Genomic DNA, 16,762 nt, shown 5'->3' with positions numbered 1-16,762 from the left:
GTTTCAATCAAGTTGAGGGGTAGCACAGTTATGAGGTCTTGGGGTAGAGAGGAGAGGGCGCGATGAGTCTAGACTTTGATACTGTGATGGTGTAGATTTAGGGAAACTCCATGTAGTGCAGACAACAAAACTGTGAATAGAAACTTCACAGGTTAATCCTATGGGCACAAGTTCCCCCAACAGCTTGCTGTGGTGCTGTGCTGAGCCATCAGTTCAGAAGATCCCAGATTCTTTCATCTGCCTATCCAGAGTTAGCCAATCTAAACCAGGGCAGCAGTATTGATGCTACAAATGGCCTCTGGATCCCCGAGCTAAGGACTGAAAATAAAATAATCAGCATGGGACTTTTCTCCCCCCCATTTTCAGGATGTTGGCCACATTTAATACCCATCCCTACTTGCCCTGAGAAGGTGGTGGCAGACCTTCACCACAAGGGCTGCAGCAGTTCAAGGAGATCATGTTTCCATTGTGGCGTTAGGAAGGGAATGCCAGTATTTTGACTGAACAACTGAGGAATGGTTTGTGTCTTTGAGGGAAACTTGGAGATGGTGTTCCCTTGATCTTGCTCCTAAGTGGTTACAATTGCAAAGTAAATGAAAGTCGGATTGGGCTTGGCTACGCAGCCCTCCATGGCCAAGTAGCTAAATCACCTTCTGGACTGAGACGTGAAGGGTGGTTGCTTAGAGGAGGTACTGGCAGAAGTCTGAGCCTTAAGGGAGTCGGAGAGAAAGTTACAGGGAAAAACTGAACTCAAAATGACTTCCATATTAAGTACTTGTATGGTCAGGTGGTATTAACTGGTACACAACGAGCAAAGGAGCAGTATTCATCACTGGTGTGCAAATGTGATTATCTTTCATCTATATGTGTGCGAGGTCAGAATGTTACAATTAAAAAAGTGAAGTGCAGGCAAAATTATCAGTAAAATTCTGGCACATTGTTTAATACGGAATTCACACAAACATCAGCACGAGTGTTATTATTGCAATAAAAGACATGCATTTATATAGAATCTCATTGCTCTCAAAAATGTCTGAAAGCACTTCACACAATCAATTACTTTGAAATGCAGCGACTGTTATATAGGCAAACAGTGCTATATAACTATTTTGTACACAGTAAGATCCCACAAAGAGATGAATGTCCAACTATTCTATTTTTTAGTGGTATTGCTTGAGGCAGGAGCATTGTCCAAGACACTCGGCGAACTCCTGGCTCTACTTCGAATACTTCCAATGGGATCTTTAACGAACACAGGAAGACAGGGCCTCGGTTTAACGTCTTAACCTGAGGGACGGTACCTTTGCCAATGTAGCGCTCCCTCGGTACTGCACTGGAATATCAGCATGGATTTTGTGCTCAATTCCTGGAGTTGGGGCTGGAAACCACAATCCAGAGGCAGGAGTACTGAGCCGAGCTGATATACTTGGCATACAATTCAAGACTGTCTTTTGTGCTCTTTTTCCAAAGAGGTTTCGCGTGCATGGTCTTTGCGATGTGAATGAATCTTCACACCCAGACCTCCAGGCTGGACTGTGGACAAATCGTTCCCCAGCTCTGTCAGCACCACTGTGAAACCAGCCTGGACAAGTTGACACTTAAGCAAGGAAAGGTTGATGTAATCAAGCTCAAAATTTAGTCTATTGCAAGGGTGGTGCTTGGGGCCTCTACAATTGGCTTCATTCCCTCTGGGCCAGGGAGAGGAAAGAAATCAGCCAGGGTTCCTGCTACTGACCGCTGGTTAGCCATCCCTGATGGAAAGTCAATGCGTGAGGCTGGCAGACAGAAAGCAATTATGCTTGGCTGTGCTGTCCTCCATGATACAACAGTCCATTGGCACTCACAATCTAGGCTTACAGATGAGGAGAGGAGGGAACTGGACAACAAATAAATAAATGTACAGCATACAGGGGTAATGCTCGCCTGAATAGTATCAGTGGAAAAATCGGCACTGCTGTGCAAAGAGTAGAAGTGGTTTAAATGCAAGCTCGAGAATGCTGCAATTTTCAAATCTCTTGCATCTTATCCTGACGACATCACATCTCGAAGTAAACCTTCTTAATGGACTGTAAACTGGTCTGAACTGGTCTGCTCTGCCATTCCGCAAACAAAGACAAGGCCTTTTCACCATCAAGGAGGAAGTGCAAGGGCCCACATCAAACATTCACTTCCATAAATAATTGAAATAGGATGCGGTAGCTTTTCCCAAACAAACAATGGCACGATTGTAAAATGTTTTGCCATGGACACAAAGCTCTGCATTCAAGGCGGGCAGACAGAGGCCCCATCAAGCCCCAGTGGTGGGCTTCTCTCTCTCTCTCTCTCCCTCCCCCTCCTTGATTTAGAGAAAAAGTTTAATTTGGACAAGGGAAGCATGGCGTGAGGGGACGCTTAGCAGTTTAACAAACACATACATGCACCTTTTGTTTCTCTCTTCCCCTTATCAACTGAATCTCAGACCTCCCACAGTCAGGATTTTCTTTGTACTTGTCCAATTGGGGGCTTTGCTCAGCCAGTCGTTTCAGTTTTAAAGAGACAGTCCCCTTTTCTACTGTTTTGTTCAGGCAACTAAAGGGCTGAGTGGGGGATATTTTTTTCTACACCTCCCCCTGCCCAAAAAGGAGTTGTTGTTGTGCGTTTTATATCAAAAACATTCACAAAATGATGGGTAGTAATTGCTTATAGAAAGAAGTTACAAGACATGTCCCAACTAAGGGGTTCAAAAGAAAGACTTGTATTTATACAGCACCTTTCACAACCTCAGGACGTCCCAAAGCACTTTACAGCCAATTAAGTACTTTTTGAAGTGTACTCACTGTTGTAATGTAGGAAACACGGCAGCCAATTTACACACAGCAAGATCCCACAAACAGCAATGAGAAAATGACCAAATAATCTGTTTTAGTGATGTTGGTTGAAGGATAAATATTGGTCAGGGCACTGGGGAGAACTCCCCAACTCTTCTTCGAAATAGTGCTGTGGGACTAACAACACTAAAACAAATTAACTGGTCATTAGCACATTGCTGTTTGTGGGATCTTGCTGTGTGCAAATTGGCTGCCGCATTTCCTACATTACAACAGTGACTACACTTCAAAAGTACTTCATTGGCTGTTAAGTGCTTTAAAATATCGTGAGATCGTGAAAGGCGCTATATAAATACAAGACTTTCATTCAAACCGTGAGTAGGAGAGGGGAATAGTTCCCTGGGTGATGGTGCTACTACATTTAAGTAGCCATTAATTATGTACGAGGATGGGTTGTGATGAACGGGTTATTCGCACATGGGGGGCATCATAGCCCGATATCCGCCCTTGCTCAACATCCATACATGCTTTTCAAGAAGAGGGGTCGATGAATACCTATTTGGAAGAGAAACTCTGCCCGATTTCTCCCCCCAACTGAGGGGGCATTGAGGACAACTATGACACCCCCACTGCTACCTCAGCACGGGACACAGCCAGTAAATGAAAGCTGCAATTCATAACTTTTTGCAAAAGTGCATGGGCAGAATCATTTCTACTTGGGAGCTTCTATAGCGTAACAAAGACTAAAAAAAGCACTTGTGCCAAAGTCTGTCCCTTCAAAAGTCTGGCATATAATTGCAGGGAATCTTGTACATCATTTTGTATTGTGAAGCCACAACAAGATAAAAGTGTGAGCATGTGGTAAGCAGAGTCACCCGTCCTCCTAAATCTGCTCCTTCCTAAATGGACACCATTGTGAAAACTGTGATGGTTGCATTCGTTGCGCCAATTTTCAAGAGAAAATTTTCACACAAGAAATAAATAAGCAAAGAGGGAGTCCCGTTTAACAAAGCCGAAGAAACAAGCTTTGGAAATCTAAGGTAGGTGTAAATCGGATTATGGCTTTTAAGTCCCTCAAGGATCGCAGGAACTGCTCAAACAACTCTTATTTTGTCGTGCAGGTCTCTAGTGAAGCCCTTTGGCGAATGTGTAACTGCTGTGAATGGGCTATTTGCTTTTCAACAACACACATTAACAGTTGCTGTTCTGCAGGCCCCTCCCTTCATAATAACTGCCCCCACCCACACACACATAATCCTTGGGTGGAGTGGGGGGGAGTGGAATCAGAAAAGAACAGTGGGATATCCTGAAATGGCCTCTTAACACCATCACATCCACAAGGATCCTTTGCGAAACCCATTGTTAGTACTAATCCCAAAAATGCCTGGAAGGAAACCCTTGTGGGACCTGACAGCAGGGGGTTAAACCTTCCTCTCCAAGGAATTTCAGGAATTCCCATCATTTTCAAACAGGAATGGCCTGCTTGGCTGAGCCCTGCGTTTGGTTAATTTAAATCAAACCTAGATTTACGCTCATTGGGAGTTTGGCAACAGATTTCAGCCCGGGCAAATTTAGTGAAGTCCACGCAACCTTTAACAGTGAGTTGGGTTAATGTGGGGTCTCTGCTAAAAGTACAGCTTTTTTTTCGGGGGGGGGGGGGGGGGGGGAGAAAGAGGGAGGAGGTGCAACTACACTCCTTTGGCAGAAATTAAGGAAAAGTTTTTGGATAACAGTAGTTGGAAGGCTCCCCTCCATCAACCGTGCTCCATACTGCAAATGAGCACCATGTACCGAGAACTGATGGCACCATGAACCCACTAAGATATAGGTATGGATACAGGAACCGGGTTTTTTTTTTAAATATTATGTAAATGTGGACAGCCAACCCTGCACATTTGCACTCGGGGAGGCTCCATATAAAAGCGGACTCCAGAATGCACATCACGGCAAGCATCGTCTCGAAGCAAGCACAAGATAATTATAGTTGGGGAAGCCATTTGGCCCAACTAAGTTCATTCACACGCCCAATGCAGCATCCAATTGTGTCTTAGATGATGCCAGGATTTTCATCTCCACTACTCTAACATGGAGTCCATTCCAAGTGTTGATCTTTCTTTGTTTAGAAAAACCTTCCAATTTCAGTCCTAAATGTTCCTTTTAACGAATTTGAACCCGTGTCACCTTGACCTATTCCCACAAGTTAATTTGCAGTGATATTCCGGACTTGCCCTTTCCATTACCATATATGCCTCTATAACTTCACCTCTCAATTTTCAAACTGTCTCTTAAATGATTCCAAGGTTCCTGCCTCCACTATCCTACTCGAGAGTCCATTCCAAATGTCCAGTACAATGCTATCAGAAGATGCAATAGATACAACAGGCACACGCTCAAATCCCAACCAATGAGGTCCACCTGTTGAAAGGAAAGAACTTGCATTTATATAGCACCTTTCACGACCTCAGGGCATCCCAAAGCGTTTTACAGCCCATGAAGTACTTTCAAAGTGCAGTCACTGCTGTAATTTGCACTCATCAAGGTCCCACAAACAGCAATAAGATAAAGTGATACTTGTTGAGGGATAAATATTGGCCTTGCCCCTCCCCTTTTCCAATGCTACAGACCCCCGCCACCTCCCTGAACTCTCCATTCCTGAATCTAGACTTTAGTGCAACCCCTTCCCCCAACTTTGCCTCACTACTGGTAGCTCTGCATTCAAGCTTTGGGATTCCTTCGCTATACTCCTCTGCCGCTCCATCCCCCCCCCCCTCCTCGTCTAAAACCCACCTCTTTGACCAAGCTTTTGGCCACTACCTCCCAATCTCTCCTCCTTTGGCTTGACATCCATTCTGATCCCTTGTAAAGTGCTGCGGGATTACATTAAGGGCACTCTATAAATGTAAGGAGCTGCTGTTCCACTAGCTCTGCTGCCTCAAGGAACACAAGGAAGACCAAACTCGCAAAGAGAGTCTCTGTGTCACCTTGTACACTTTACAGCAGCAGTGTTGGAACATCAATGCCACATTAATGCACTCACATAGTGCCTGATCATGGAGTGGTCTGGACAGCATGCCTCTTAGCATCGCCTGACCACCACCCACAAACTGGAGGTGAGAGGGAGGTTAAAAGGCATGTAATTTACATCAGCTCCGAGAGTGTGTCTGAGGTGAAGCCTTTCAAGTGAGTGGTTAAACCGAGGACCTCTCTGCCTGTATGGGTGATCAAAAGATCCCGCTCCAGATTCGAAGGGGAGCAGGGAGCTCTCCCAGTTTCCTGGCCAACATTCCTCCCTCAACTATCAGCGCCCCAAAACAAACGGATTAGGTGGTCGCACGTCTCGTTGTTGTCTGTGGGATCGTCCAGTGTGGAGAAAGGTTGTGGTGTTTGCCTTCAGAAGAACAGTTATTGCTTTGTGACACTGAGCTACAATGAGGCGCTTTCTCAACGCAATTTTGATTTGGGGGAACTGACAAAGTTAAAATATATTTATTCTCAGTGAAAAATATGTATTTTTTTTTTCCTGCACGATACTCGACTACATCCAGTGACAGATTCATTGTGAGAATACTGACACAGGAAACATACTGTACAATACAGACACAGACCCGTGCCACACGCTCTGGAGCATTTTTCAATTAGAGGAAATGGGTGTGGTCTCTCCTGCTTGTGCCAGATAACAGTATTTAACTTGCACTCAAGCCCTATTCCACAGGAGCTGGGGGTGGGGACTGCACTCACTAAGGTCAGTAGTGCAGACTTCATACAAAAAAAAATCACCAAACCTTGTTCCCAGAGACACCAAAAATTGTAAACACCTCTTGCTGCCTCACATCATCTCCCCTTCAATTTAGCAAATTCCTGGCATGCTTTGGGTTTTGCATGTGATGTTTATTGGATTGCAAATCTGGTTCATGGTTACACAAGGCTCCCTGCGACTTAACCCCTTCTTCAAGAAAGGGATCTGCGCAATAGTGCATTAAAACGTACCTAGAATACAGCAACTAGGCCAGCTGGGGAACCTGGAGCCGAACACCAATTTTGGAGGCGGCCGCACAATTTTTGTCGTTCTGTAAAGGTTTGGTGTTTGATACCTACGTTAAATCTTGCGTGCACGTGAGCAGGTCTGTCCAAAGCCCTTACCCATGTCGGGCTCGATCCCAGTTTGAAGCGGCTCCGCAGAAAAAGATATGGAAAGAAAACCACAGGCTTTCAAAAGGGCGGCAAGAGGCGGAGACGGTCGAGGAAGGAGGATTGCTCGATCTACATCTACAAAAGCGATGAAGCAGGTTTACCCCGAGACCGGCATCTCCTCCCAAGGTCATGAGCTCCTTTGTGAACAATATTTTCGCTGGTGAGGCCTCCTGCCTGGCCAGTCATAACAAACACTCGACCGTTGGCTCCCGGGAGATTCAGACCGCTGTACGCCCGTAGGGAAGCTGGCCAAACGCACAGGGACAAAGGCCTGTGACCAAGTACACCAGCTCCAAGTCAAGCTCCACAATGTACTGACGAAACACCCCCACAAAATGCCACTCTACTGAACCGACTCATCCCATTCAGAACCACATGGCCCTGGGTTACAGGAAAACCTCCCTGGGTTCCTGCTTGCTATCCAATTGAAAGTGTGCATGGGTGGACACCAGGTGAGGCAATGATCAGGGTCAACTACGATGCTCTCTGAACTTGGGACAGCCCACCGATGCGCACAGTCTGGGCTCACGTGGAGAATGGCCACTTGACAAGATAGTGGAGGCCTGCGGAATGCTTCCCTATATCACAACAGCAACTACGCTTCAAAAGTACTTCATTGGCTGTAAAACGCTTTGGGACGACCTGAGGCCGTGAAAGGTGCGTTATAAATGCAAGTTCTTTCTATTATCCCAGCAAGCCTCAGTGTCTTATTTGACCGTGTGGCGAGAGGGAGAAAACGTGACTCCGAGAGACCAAGAAAACAAGGCCAAGATTAACTGAATTTGAGAGGGGGCAAAAAGTTAAATAGTTGAGGCAGCTAACCATGACAACCCAAATTACCCAATAACCGGGTAAGAGACTACAGGCGCTAAATTGGGCTGTATAGTGCCCGTTGTTTCATCACTATGTGGCCTCTCAAAGTGCCAAGATGGTGTTTTGGCCGTTAAAGCACGTTTCCAGCATGACTTGCGCCGGGCGCCATCTTGGCACAGGAGTTAGCGCAGGCGCAGATAAAAAACACCGGAAGCATGTACAGTAAGGAGAAAACGGATACAAACAATATACAGCGCTGATTTAAAGTGATAGACACCATTTTGGGACTTAACGCTCAGTCTTAACCCCGACCACCTGAACGTGTCTTAGTGTGCCTGGAGGACCCCCACCAGCACGATTTAAAAGGGACCATGCAGGATTTACAGGTTAGCGGCTGGATTATTGCTTCCGGCTGCCGAGACATTTGTAACTGTTTTTGGAGGTCTCCTTACTTGAATACTCAAGACTCAGGAACATGGTCGAACATGTAGAGCCAGGACGTGGAGTGAAGTTAGGAAATGCTTCTACGCGCAAAGCGTGGGAGAAGTTTGGAACACGCTTCTGCAAATGGCAGTTGATGGTAGCTCAATTGTGAATTCTAAATCTGAGATTGATAGATACCAAGGGTATTGATCGACCACGATCTCACTGAATAATGGAACAGGCTCGAGGGGCTAAATGCCACTCCCATTTGCTGCTTCCTGATACGCACCACCTTCTCCGACAAGAAAGCGGAACGTGAGTCTGGGTGATGTGCCTGTCATGGTTGAATAGCTGCCAATGTGTGAGACCTGCGAGTTGGGGGTGGGCGGCTTGCAACAGTGGTAATGTGTAATGGTGAGGGGAAGCATCTGATTGGAAGAGTTAAGTTCTGATTGAGAGCATTTATTGATATGTGGGGTTTTTTTTTATTCGTTCATGGGATGTGGGCGTCGCTGGCGAGGCCGGCATTTATTGCCCATCCCTAACTGCCCTTGAGAAGGTGGTGGTGAGCCGCCTTCTTTAACCGCTGCAGTCCGTGTGGTGAAGGTTCTCCCACAGTGCTGTTAGGAAGGGAGTTCCAGGATTTTGACCCAGCGACGATGAAGGAACTGCGATATATTTCCAAGTCGGGATGGTGGGTGACTTGGAGGGGAACGTGCAGATGGTGTTGTTCCCATGCGCCTGCTGCTCTTGTCCTTCTAGGTAGCAGAGGTCGCGGGTTTGGGAGGTGCTGTCGAAGAAGCCTTGGCGGTTTGCTACAGTGCATCCTGTGGATGGTACACACTGCAGCCACTGTGCGCCGGTGGTGAAGGGAGTGAATGTTTAGGGTGGTGGATGGGGTGCTAATCAAGCGGGCTGCTTTGTCCTGGATGGTGTCGAGCTTCTTGAGTATTGTTGGAGCTGCACTCATCCAGGCAAGTGGAGAGTATTCCATCACGCTCCTGACTTGTGCCTTGTAGATGGTGGAAAGGCTTTGGGGAGTTAGGAGGTAAGTCACTCGCCGCAGAATACCCAGCCTCTGACCTGCTCTTGTAGCCACAGTATTTATATGGCTGGTCCAGTTAAGTTTCTGGTCAATGGTGACCCCAGGATGTTGATGGTGGGGGATTCGGCGATGGTAATGCCGTTGAATGTCACGGGGAGGTGGTTAGACTCTCTCTTGTTGGAGATGGTCATTGTCTGGCACGAATGTTACTTGCCACTAATGAGCCCAGCCTGGATGATGGGAGGTGTAGTGCATGGTGCAGTTGGTATGAGATGCCACTTGACAGTTGACCTCACTTACCTTGACCACTCATGTCAAAGCACTGAACTTCTTCCTGCACTGGATCCATGTTCATGATGCTGTGCACCTGGCATTGACTTCGTCCCCCGCTGCCTCCCACAGCCTTTTGGGTACATGTCTGGAGGGCCTTTTGCTCTCCCCCCCCAACCCCCCGCGGATATAGGATGTCCCTCCTTCTGTCCACCTCTTGCACCAAGGCCTCTAGTGCATCAGCAGAGAACCTTGGTGCATGCACTCTCGCAGGCCTGGTACAAACTCAGATCGGCAGATTGGTGAGGTCTGGCATGCAGATTGGAGGATGTGGGATTTAGTGGTGTGCAACCTTTATTCAATGTTTTAACATAACTCATCAGTGTGTAAACATAGCGACGGGACCTGCATCTGTATTTTACGTGCACGGTGTCTGATCTCCGTTCAGGCAGCAATCTGTTATTTTCAGCAAATAACAGGTACCAGCTACCTTTAAGAGATTTCTAACAGACAGCCTGCCTTTAAGAGACTGGAGCTCCCCCTGCTGGTGGAAAGTGCAAATTGCAAGGAATCCTCATTCAGCGCTGATTTCCAACGCAGATTGCAGGCAAGTCCTCAGGCCTGACTAAAGTGTCGTCCTGCCTGCGCAGGGGCCACTGGGCGCGGGTTACAGCGGCTCGCGCGACCCTTGCCCAACAACTGGCCCTATCCGATTCTTTTCCCCCCCTAAGTCTCGTGAACATTTACAGTTCTGGATTTTAGATTCAGTTAAAACTCTCTCCTTGGCCACAAAACAAAGAGTTCCATAGATGACAAAAAAAATACACAAAGTGACGGCTTAACATGGAGATTGGGGAAAGCATCATTAATAACACATTACGACTTGGCTTCCACTTGGCACTGAATCAGCATATCAATTTTTAGGAACAGGAAAAGCCCATTAGGACAGGTTTGTTGAACCTATCTGCATAGATTACCCCCACCCACCCACCTTCCTGCCATATACCCCAATCCCTTCTCCCTCCAGAAACATCCAATTGTCTCTTGGTCCCATTTAGAGTGCCCACTTCAACATCCTCCCCATTCCCCAACTCGATTATCCTTCGGGTGAAAAAAGTTCTGCCCTGCCTTCCTCCTAATATCCCGGTATTGCCTGGGATTTGAGGCTTGTGACCATGGAAAGTCCCCAAAAAAACCCTGCGTTTTCTGTGCAATGGCTGGTACAGTTGTGCCAAACCAGTTTTGTACTGTTGGATACAGGGCCCACAGTAATTGAGGTGTTTAAAATGATAAACAGATTCAATAGGGTAGATACAGAGAAACTATTTCCTCTGGTGAGGATAATCCAGAACAAGGGTGCATAATATTAAAAGTTAGAGCTGGGCCATTTAGGAGTGAAATCAGGAAGCACTTTTTCCACAAAAAGGGCACTGGAAATCTGGAACTCGGTCCCTCAAAAGGCTGTAGATACTGGGGGCCAATTGAAATGTTCAAGACTGAGAACGATGGATTTTTGTTAGGTATCAAGGGATATGAAGGAAAGGCGGGTAAATGGAGTTGAGGTGAAGATCAGCCATGATCTGATTTAATGGCGGAAAAGGCTCGAGGAGCTGGAGATGGAAGAACAAGTCATTGTTCCCATTCCTGATTATTATCCAGTAGCTCGTGCCGGGAGAAAGGACCAGGCTTGGTGATAATGCAAAGAATTAACTGGAAAGCCAGCTGACTGTTTCGGCTCACTGGAAGTCTGGCCACTTGGGCAGGGCACTGGGGTTGGGGGTTACTGGTGCCCAGAGAACAGGATGGAAGGAAGGAGGGCGAGCGACAGAAGCATGGACGGACAGCCCGCCTCTACACTATTAACATCAATGGAATTCCTGAAAACAGGCACTGCACAAGACAAAAAGACAGCATTTAGTAGTTTATTGATGGAAACGTGTGAAAGACATGCCAAGTCCTGCGTGGTATGAACAGATGGAATTCCAACTATTTATCATCTGCCTGAATAGCTCCCCGCTCCCCCCCTACGCCCCCCCCCCCCCGCCAGTCCAGCCAACTTGGGTCAAAATACAATGATCACCATCTTCAAGATGCAACAGAGACACACAGGCCTCCCCCCACGTCTCCCCCACCCCCACGCCCACAGACACCACTTCTATTCAGGTGTTACGCTGCTCCCTCCCTCCCACACCTTTTCTGCTTCCCTCTAGTTCCTGAGATTCATCAAATCACATCAAAAATGACACAGCTGCGAGAGTGTGGATGCTGCAGCGGTCCTACGCTGGCCCACTCAAGGCCTTGCTACCACCCACACATACATTCACAAAAGAGATTTTTTTGGTGGTGGGGGGGGGAGAAGAAAGGAGGATAAAGTGAGGAGCCAGACTGCCTGAATTATCCAACTGATCCTGGAGATCCCAATAAGTTTTCAGAAAGATGAAACGGTTTCTTCACCTTTTGCTCCACTCTTTAAATATTAAGATTTGCAAACCACCCCCAGAAGTGGAACGTACGAGAGGAGGCCATTCAGCCCCTCGAGCCTGTACCGCCATTCAGTTAGATCATGGCTGACCTGTATCTTAACACCATTTACCCACCCTTTGCTCCTTATTCCGTGCCTGACAAAAATCTATCCATCTCAGTCTTGAAAGTTTCAACTGAATTGGGTAGTGAGCACAGGCTCACAGCGACCAGCGCTGTTGTCAGGGGCAGAGGCCCACTCTCGAGGAATGGCTTCTCCCCCCCGCAGCACCAGACGCTAAACCAACACCTGCAGCAAAACCCGCCGCTGCATCGCTCTGGTCAAGAACAAGCTGAGCTCTCGGCCCCATTGGCCGGCCTCCTCCCCATCGACCAAGCTGAGATCTGTATGAAGGAGAACTTCCCGATAAACAAATTTAGTTTTTAAATCAGTTTGAACCTGTCCTACTCTCACAATTTTAATTATTTTTCTGGATTTATCTTTTCCATACCGATTACAGAACTGAACAGAGGGCTCGATTTTTTTTATTTTTTATTCGTTCACGGGATGTGGGCGTCGCTGGCAAGGCCGGCATTTATTGCCCATCCCTAATTGCCCTCGAGAAGGTGGTGGTGAGCCGCCTTCTTGAACCGCTGCAGTCCGTTTGACGGTTCAAGAAGGCGGCTCACCACCAGTCCAGCCAACTTGGGTCAAAATACAATGATCACCATCTTCAAGACGGTTTTTGTATCGTGGACCGAATCAGATTTCTTCTTCCCTTCCACCCTCCCCCTCATCTCACGAGGTCCGTAGCCCAAGAGCCAAGACTTGCCAATGAGTACTGTCGAGCGAGTCCGTGTGTGCAGTATTACTGCCTGCGTTCCGCTTCCCCAATGGTAAATGAGGGCGAATTACAGGGCAGGATGCACCAGTGACTGAGGCGTCGCTCTCTACACTTGCTATTGTAACCGTCGTCTTTCAGGAGAAAGGGGGTGAGGGAGGAGGGGAAGGGGGTGGAGGGGGAGGGGGAGGACGCAAGCTGTCAGCCAGCCCACTGATTCTAACCACACAGTTTTGCTGGTGCAAGTGAATAACTGTCTTATGCTCCTGCTGTACTCAATTAGTTGTGGAGCATTTCCAACAAGTACAGGTTCACCAGCAAATATTCTGCAAAAAAAAAGGTATTTTGTTTGTGCTTCCTGCCACTGAATGTTAGAGTCAGGCAAGAAATAACTTGGTTCTGTAGTTGGAATTGTGCTATGCAAACTTAGTACATTACAACATTGAAACAATCACTACACTTCAAAAACTACTTAATTGGCTGTAAAGCACTTTGGGACGTCCTGAGGTCGTGAAAGGCGCTATATAAATGCAAGTTCTTTCTTTCTTAGTAACAGAAGCGTCAACAACTTCTGAACGAAATCCATTTCATTAACCCGTTTGAGGCAGTGGGTAAAGTTGCTGCATTAAAAAGTGTTGGTGTGTTTGTTGCTAAGAATGCAGTGTGTGATTTCAATCCCTCTGTTTTATTCCCAGTGTCCTGAGCTATTCTGCCTTGTGGTTTGTTTAGCTGCAGGCATGCTCAGACAGTGCCACACTGGTGTTCCAGCACGATGCTTTAGCAAGAGCAGTTCTGAAAGCTGTTCAATTTAACAGGGGTTTTAAAGTGAGGCTGATCCTATCCGATTACTTTAGATATTCGGGACTTTCCCCTCCCCAAATTGGTACAACTTCCTCGGTAAGCGTGGGTTCACCGCCTTGTGGTTGGGCAGGTAATCACGAGTCGAACAGCAGCAAGAGAATGGACAAGTGTCCCCCCCCCGTCCTCCTCCACCAACCCAACCACTTCTCTCGAGCAAGACTTCCAATACTGAGATTAAAATGGCTGCAGCACATTAAGCACAAGTCGACGGTGCCCGTCAAAAGGGCACTGGCCACACAACAACATGGATGTGTGGAATAGAAACAGGCAATGCCGAGCAGGTCAATCAGCATCTGGAAGGGAGATGGGCTGACATTTTGGGGAATGACTCACCAGAACAGGTGGGATGGTATCAGGAGCAAAACGGCAAGAAAATATTCTGCATCCCTTGGACATAAAAATACTAATTACAAAGATAGAATCTCTAAAGAAAACACAAGGTAATAAACTTTTATACATTATATAAAAAGCATATCTAGCTTTGTTCTGGTGTTGGAATGTTACTAGAATCTCATTGCGAGGGTCAAGACAGCTCCTCGTGCTCAGGGTTAGGCTTCGGCCTATCACAATGTGGATTGGGATCTGAGTCAAGGTCAATCGCTAAACCAAGGCAACGATCCTCAGCTTCAGTTAGCACGAAGGAAAAGGATTTGAAGAGTCATTGTTGGAGAGTAGAATGAAAAAATGGGCTAAAGGACAAAGCCCAAAGGGCCTGGATAATCGGTGAAGAAAAAGCTTAGAAGACTTCGACTCCCACATGTTCACCCTCAGTCTTTACACTTCAAAATTGATTTTCCATTCCCATTGCAGAATTGCTGCACGTGTTGGCTACCCATACACAGCGCTGTGAATTCACCTGGTTTACACCGTGGCGCTCCTGACAGCTGTTTAAAACCACCATAATTTCCAGGTAATTATCGCTACCAAGTTTCTGACTGATGCTTGTGGGGGAGGGAGAGGGGAGAGGGGGAGTAGAGTACGGTCTGTACAGATCCCCGGTACCCAAGTAACCATTCTTCATGTGTAGGCCTCGTCAGTGCACGTTGGCCAGTGGGAAGCTGGGGGCGGGTTGACATCACAAACTAACCTGATCTTGTCCACACCTGACAAACGCATTTCAGCACAAGTCACTGGACAGCAATCAGGTCCAAGAGCCCTGGCTGATTTCCTCCTTCGTAGTTTAGGGGCACCAACGAGCAACATAGTGACCCACTACCACACCAGCAACTCTGCTTACACCCTGGACCTTATTATTTAGGAATTTAAATAGTAAATTTAATCCCCTCCCCACCATCCTCAGACTTGTATTTTCCCAAGGTCAGACGCATTTTTCCAAAATTATTTCTAATTCTGCAGAATATTAAGTTACAGTAATAGGAAATACTTATCCTGCCCCGATGAACTACTTATTATGAGTGTCTAGTCTTACGAGAACACTGCGGTTTGGCAACAACAAATCAAGCAGTCATCAATTTTTTTTTGCTCTGGCAATCAGAAATAATCTTAAAGGGGTCATTGTCGTCCACTTAAGAGAGGAGGGAGGAAGTGAGCACATAAATAATTATGGTAACTGTTTACTGATGCACATCCTAAACAGTTACCAATGGGGACATCACCATCCATCATTGTGACAAGCTGAGTGCAAGTCATTGTGATCTTTCCAATAACACTGGTGTAAACAGAGTTGGCTCTATACAGACGCTCAAAGCACCTTTAAAAGCAACGGAAGTATGGGTGTTACAATTTGCCTCAGTACCGGTGGGTTAGGAAGAGTTGGTAAGAAGGAAAACAAGTTAGTTCTGGTTTCTGCTCCTAATCAATGTACTGTGACTCGTGCTGGAGAGTGAGACACTTGGGGAGGATAGAGTCACACAAAGCCCAACCTCTGACCCGCTGACACTCGCCCGCCGACCCCGACCCTTGCCACCGACCCTCGCCCGCCAGTCCTCGCTCTCGCTCCCGCCCCCCCCCCCCCCCCCCCACCGGACCCAACCTTCGTCCCCCGAGGCTCCAGGAGAATGAGTGGTGACTGTCAGAGGGTACAAGTGTCTATGGGATTGTACTCCGGGGAGAGCCTTCAGGAGAGGACAAGTTAGATCAGCTTTGCAGCAAAGACGGAGGATCAAAACCTGAACTCTCAGCACCATATAGACATCCTGAAGAGCTTCGTAAAGTGAGGGAGAGAGAATTTTTAAATCAATGCACCGTAGTACCAGCAGCCAAGGGGGTCTTAGTTACTTCAGTAACTACTTGCTACCTTTGGTACATACACATAGAGTTCAGATTTTCATCTTTAAATCCTGTGTTGGCTCATCTTTAGTTTCACAAATTGGTATGTACTTCCATATAAAATACTGTTACCTTGTGAAAATTAGTTACTTGCTCTGTAAATTATTACCAATAATAAATGACTTAAAAATGGTGTGTAGCATGCTTTAAATGTGCCCATATTGTGGTGATTGATTGGTTCTTCAGAAATTTGAGCCAATCCAAAAACACTAATCGCTTGCGTCTTGAAGTAAATCTCTCAAAATTCTTTCCAAATTCAAGGTCTATTCTCTCCAACTCCGATCTCTCTCGGCTTCTGCTTACTGAACACACACCATATATCCTGCAATACCGCAGGAGATCCACGGGTGCCCCATCAATTTGGAACAGGGATTATATATACATTTCACCTTGAACACTATTTCCGTGCCAAATGTGGAAAACCAATGTCTGGGCAGGTGCGTCCAATATCAGTTAAAACCTGCGTGGTGCCCCATTCTATTTAAAACTGCCCCTCCCTACCCCGTTCCCACCGCCCCGCACCTTTTAGAGTCATTCATTAAATGGCTGCCCAGCAGCACTGACATACTATACTTCAGTCGCCAAGTAACACATGACATCAGATCACAAGGCTCACCATGCTGTAATTGGAACAGGGAAGGAGGTGATGGTGGGATTTCCACCCCCCACCCCCCATCACCTCCTTCCCTGTTCAAAGTCGTCATTTCCTGCTTGCCCCAACGAGCAGCTCCAACAGCCAATCTGTGACTCCTCTGGAAATG

General features: G+C 46.9%; 1 protein-coding gene across 1 annotated transcript in view; it reads right to left on the bottom strand.

Moving 5' to 3' along the window:
* The window catches only part of igf1ra (insulin-like growth factor 1a receptor), a 222,783-nt gene that overhangs the window by 105,499 nt on the left and 100,522 nt on the right, over positions 1-16,762 (bottom strand). The gene's annotated exons all lie outside the window — the stretch shown is intronic.

The sequence above is a fragment of the Heptranchias perlo genome, chromosome 38 (genome assembly GCF_035084215.1).
Source record: "Heptranchias perlo isolate sHepPer1 chromosome 38, sHepPer1.hap1, whole genome shotgun sequence".
Taxonomy (NCBI): domain Eukaryota; kingdom Metazoa; phylum Chordata; class Chondrichthyes; order Hexanchiformes; family Hexanchidae; genus Heptranchias; species Heptranchias perlo.
The sequence above is the reverse complement of the archived record's forward strand: the minus strand, read 5'-3'. Positions and strand labels throughout refer to the sequence as shown.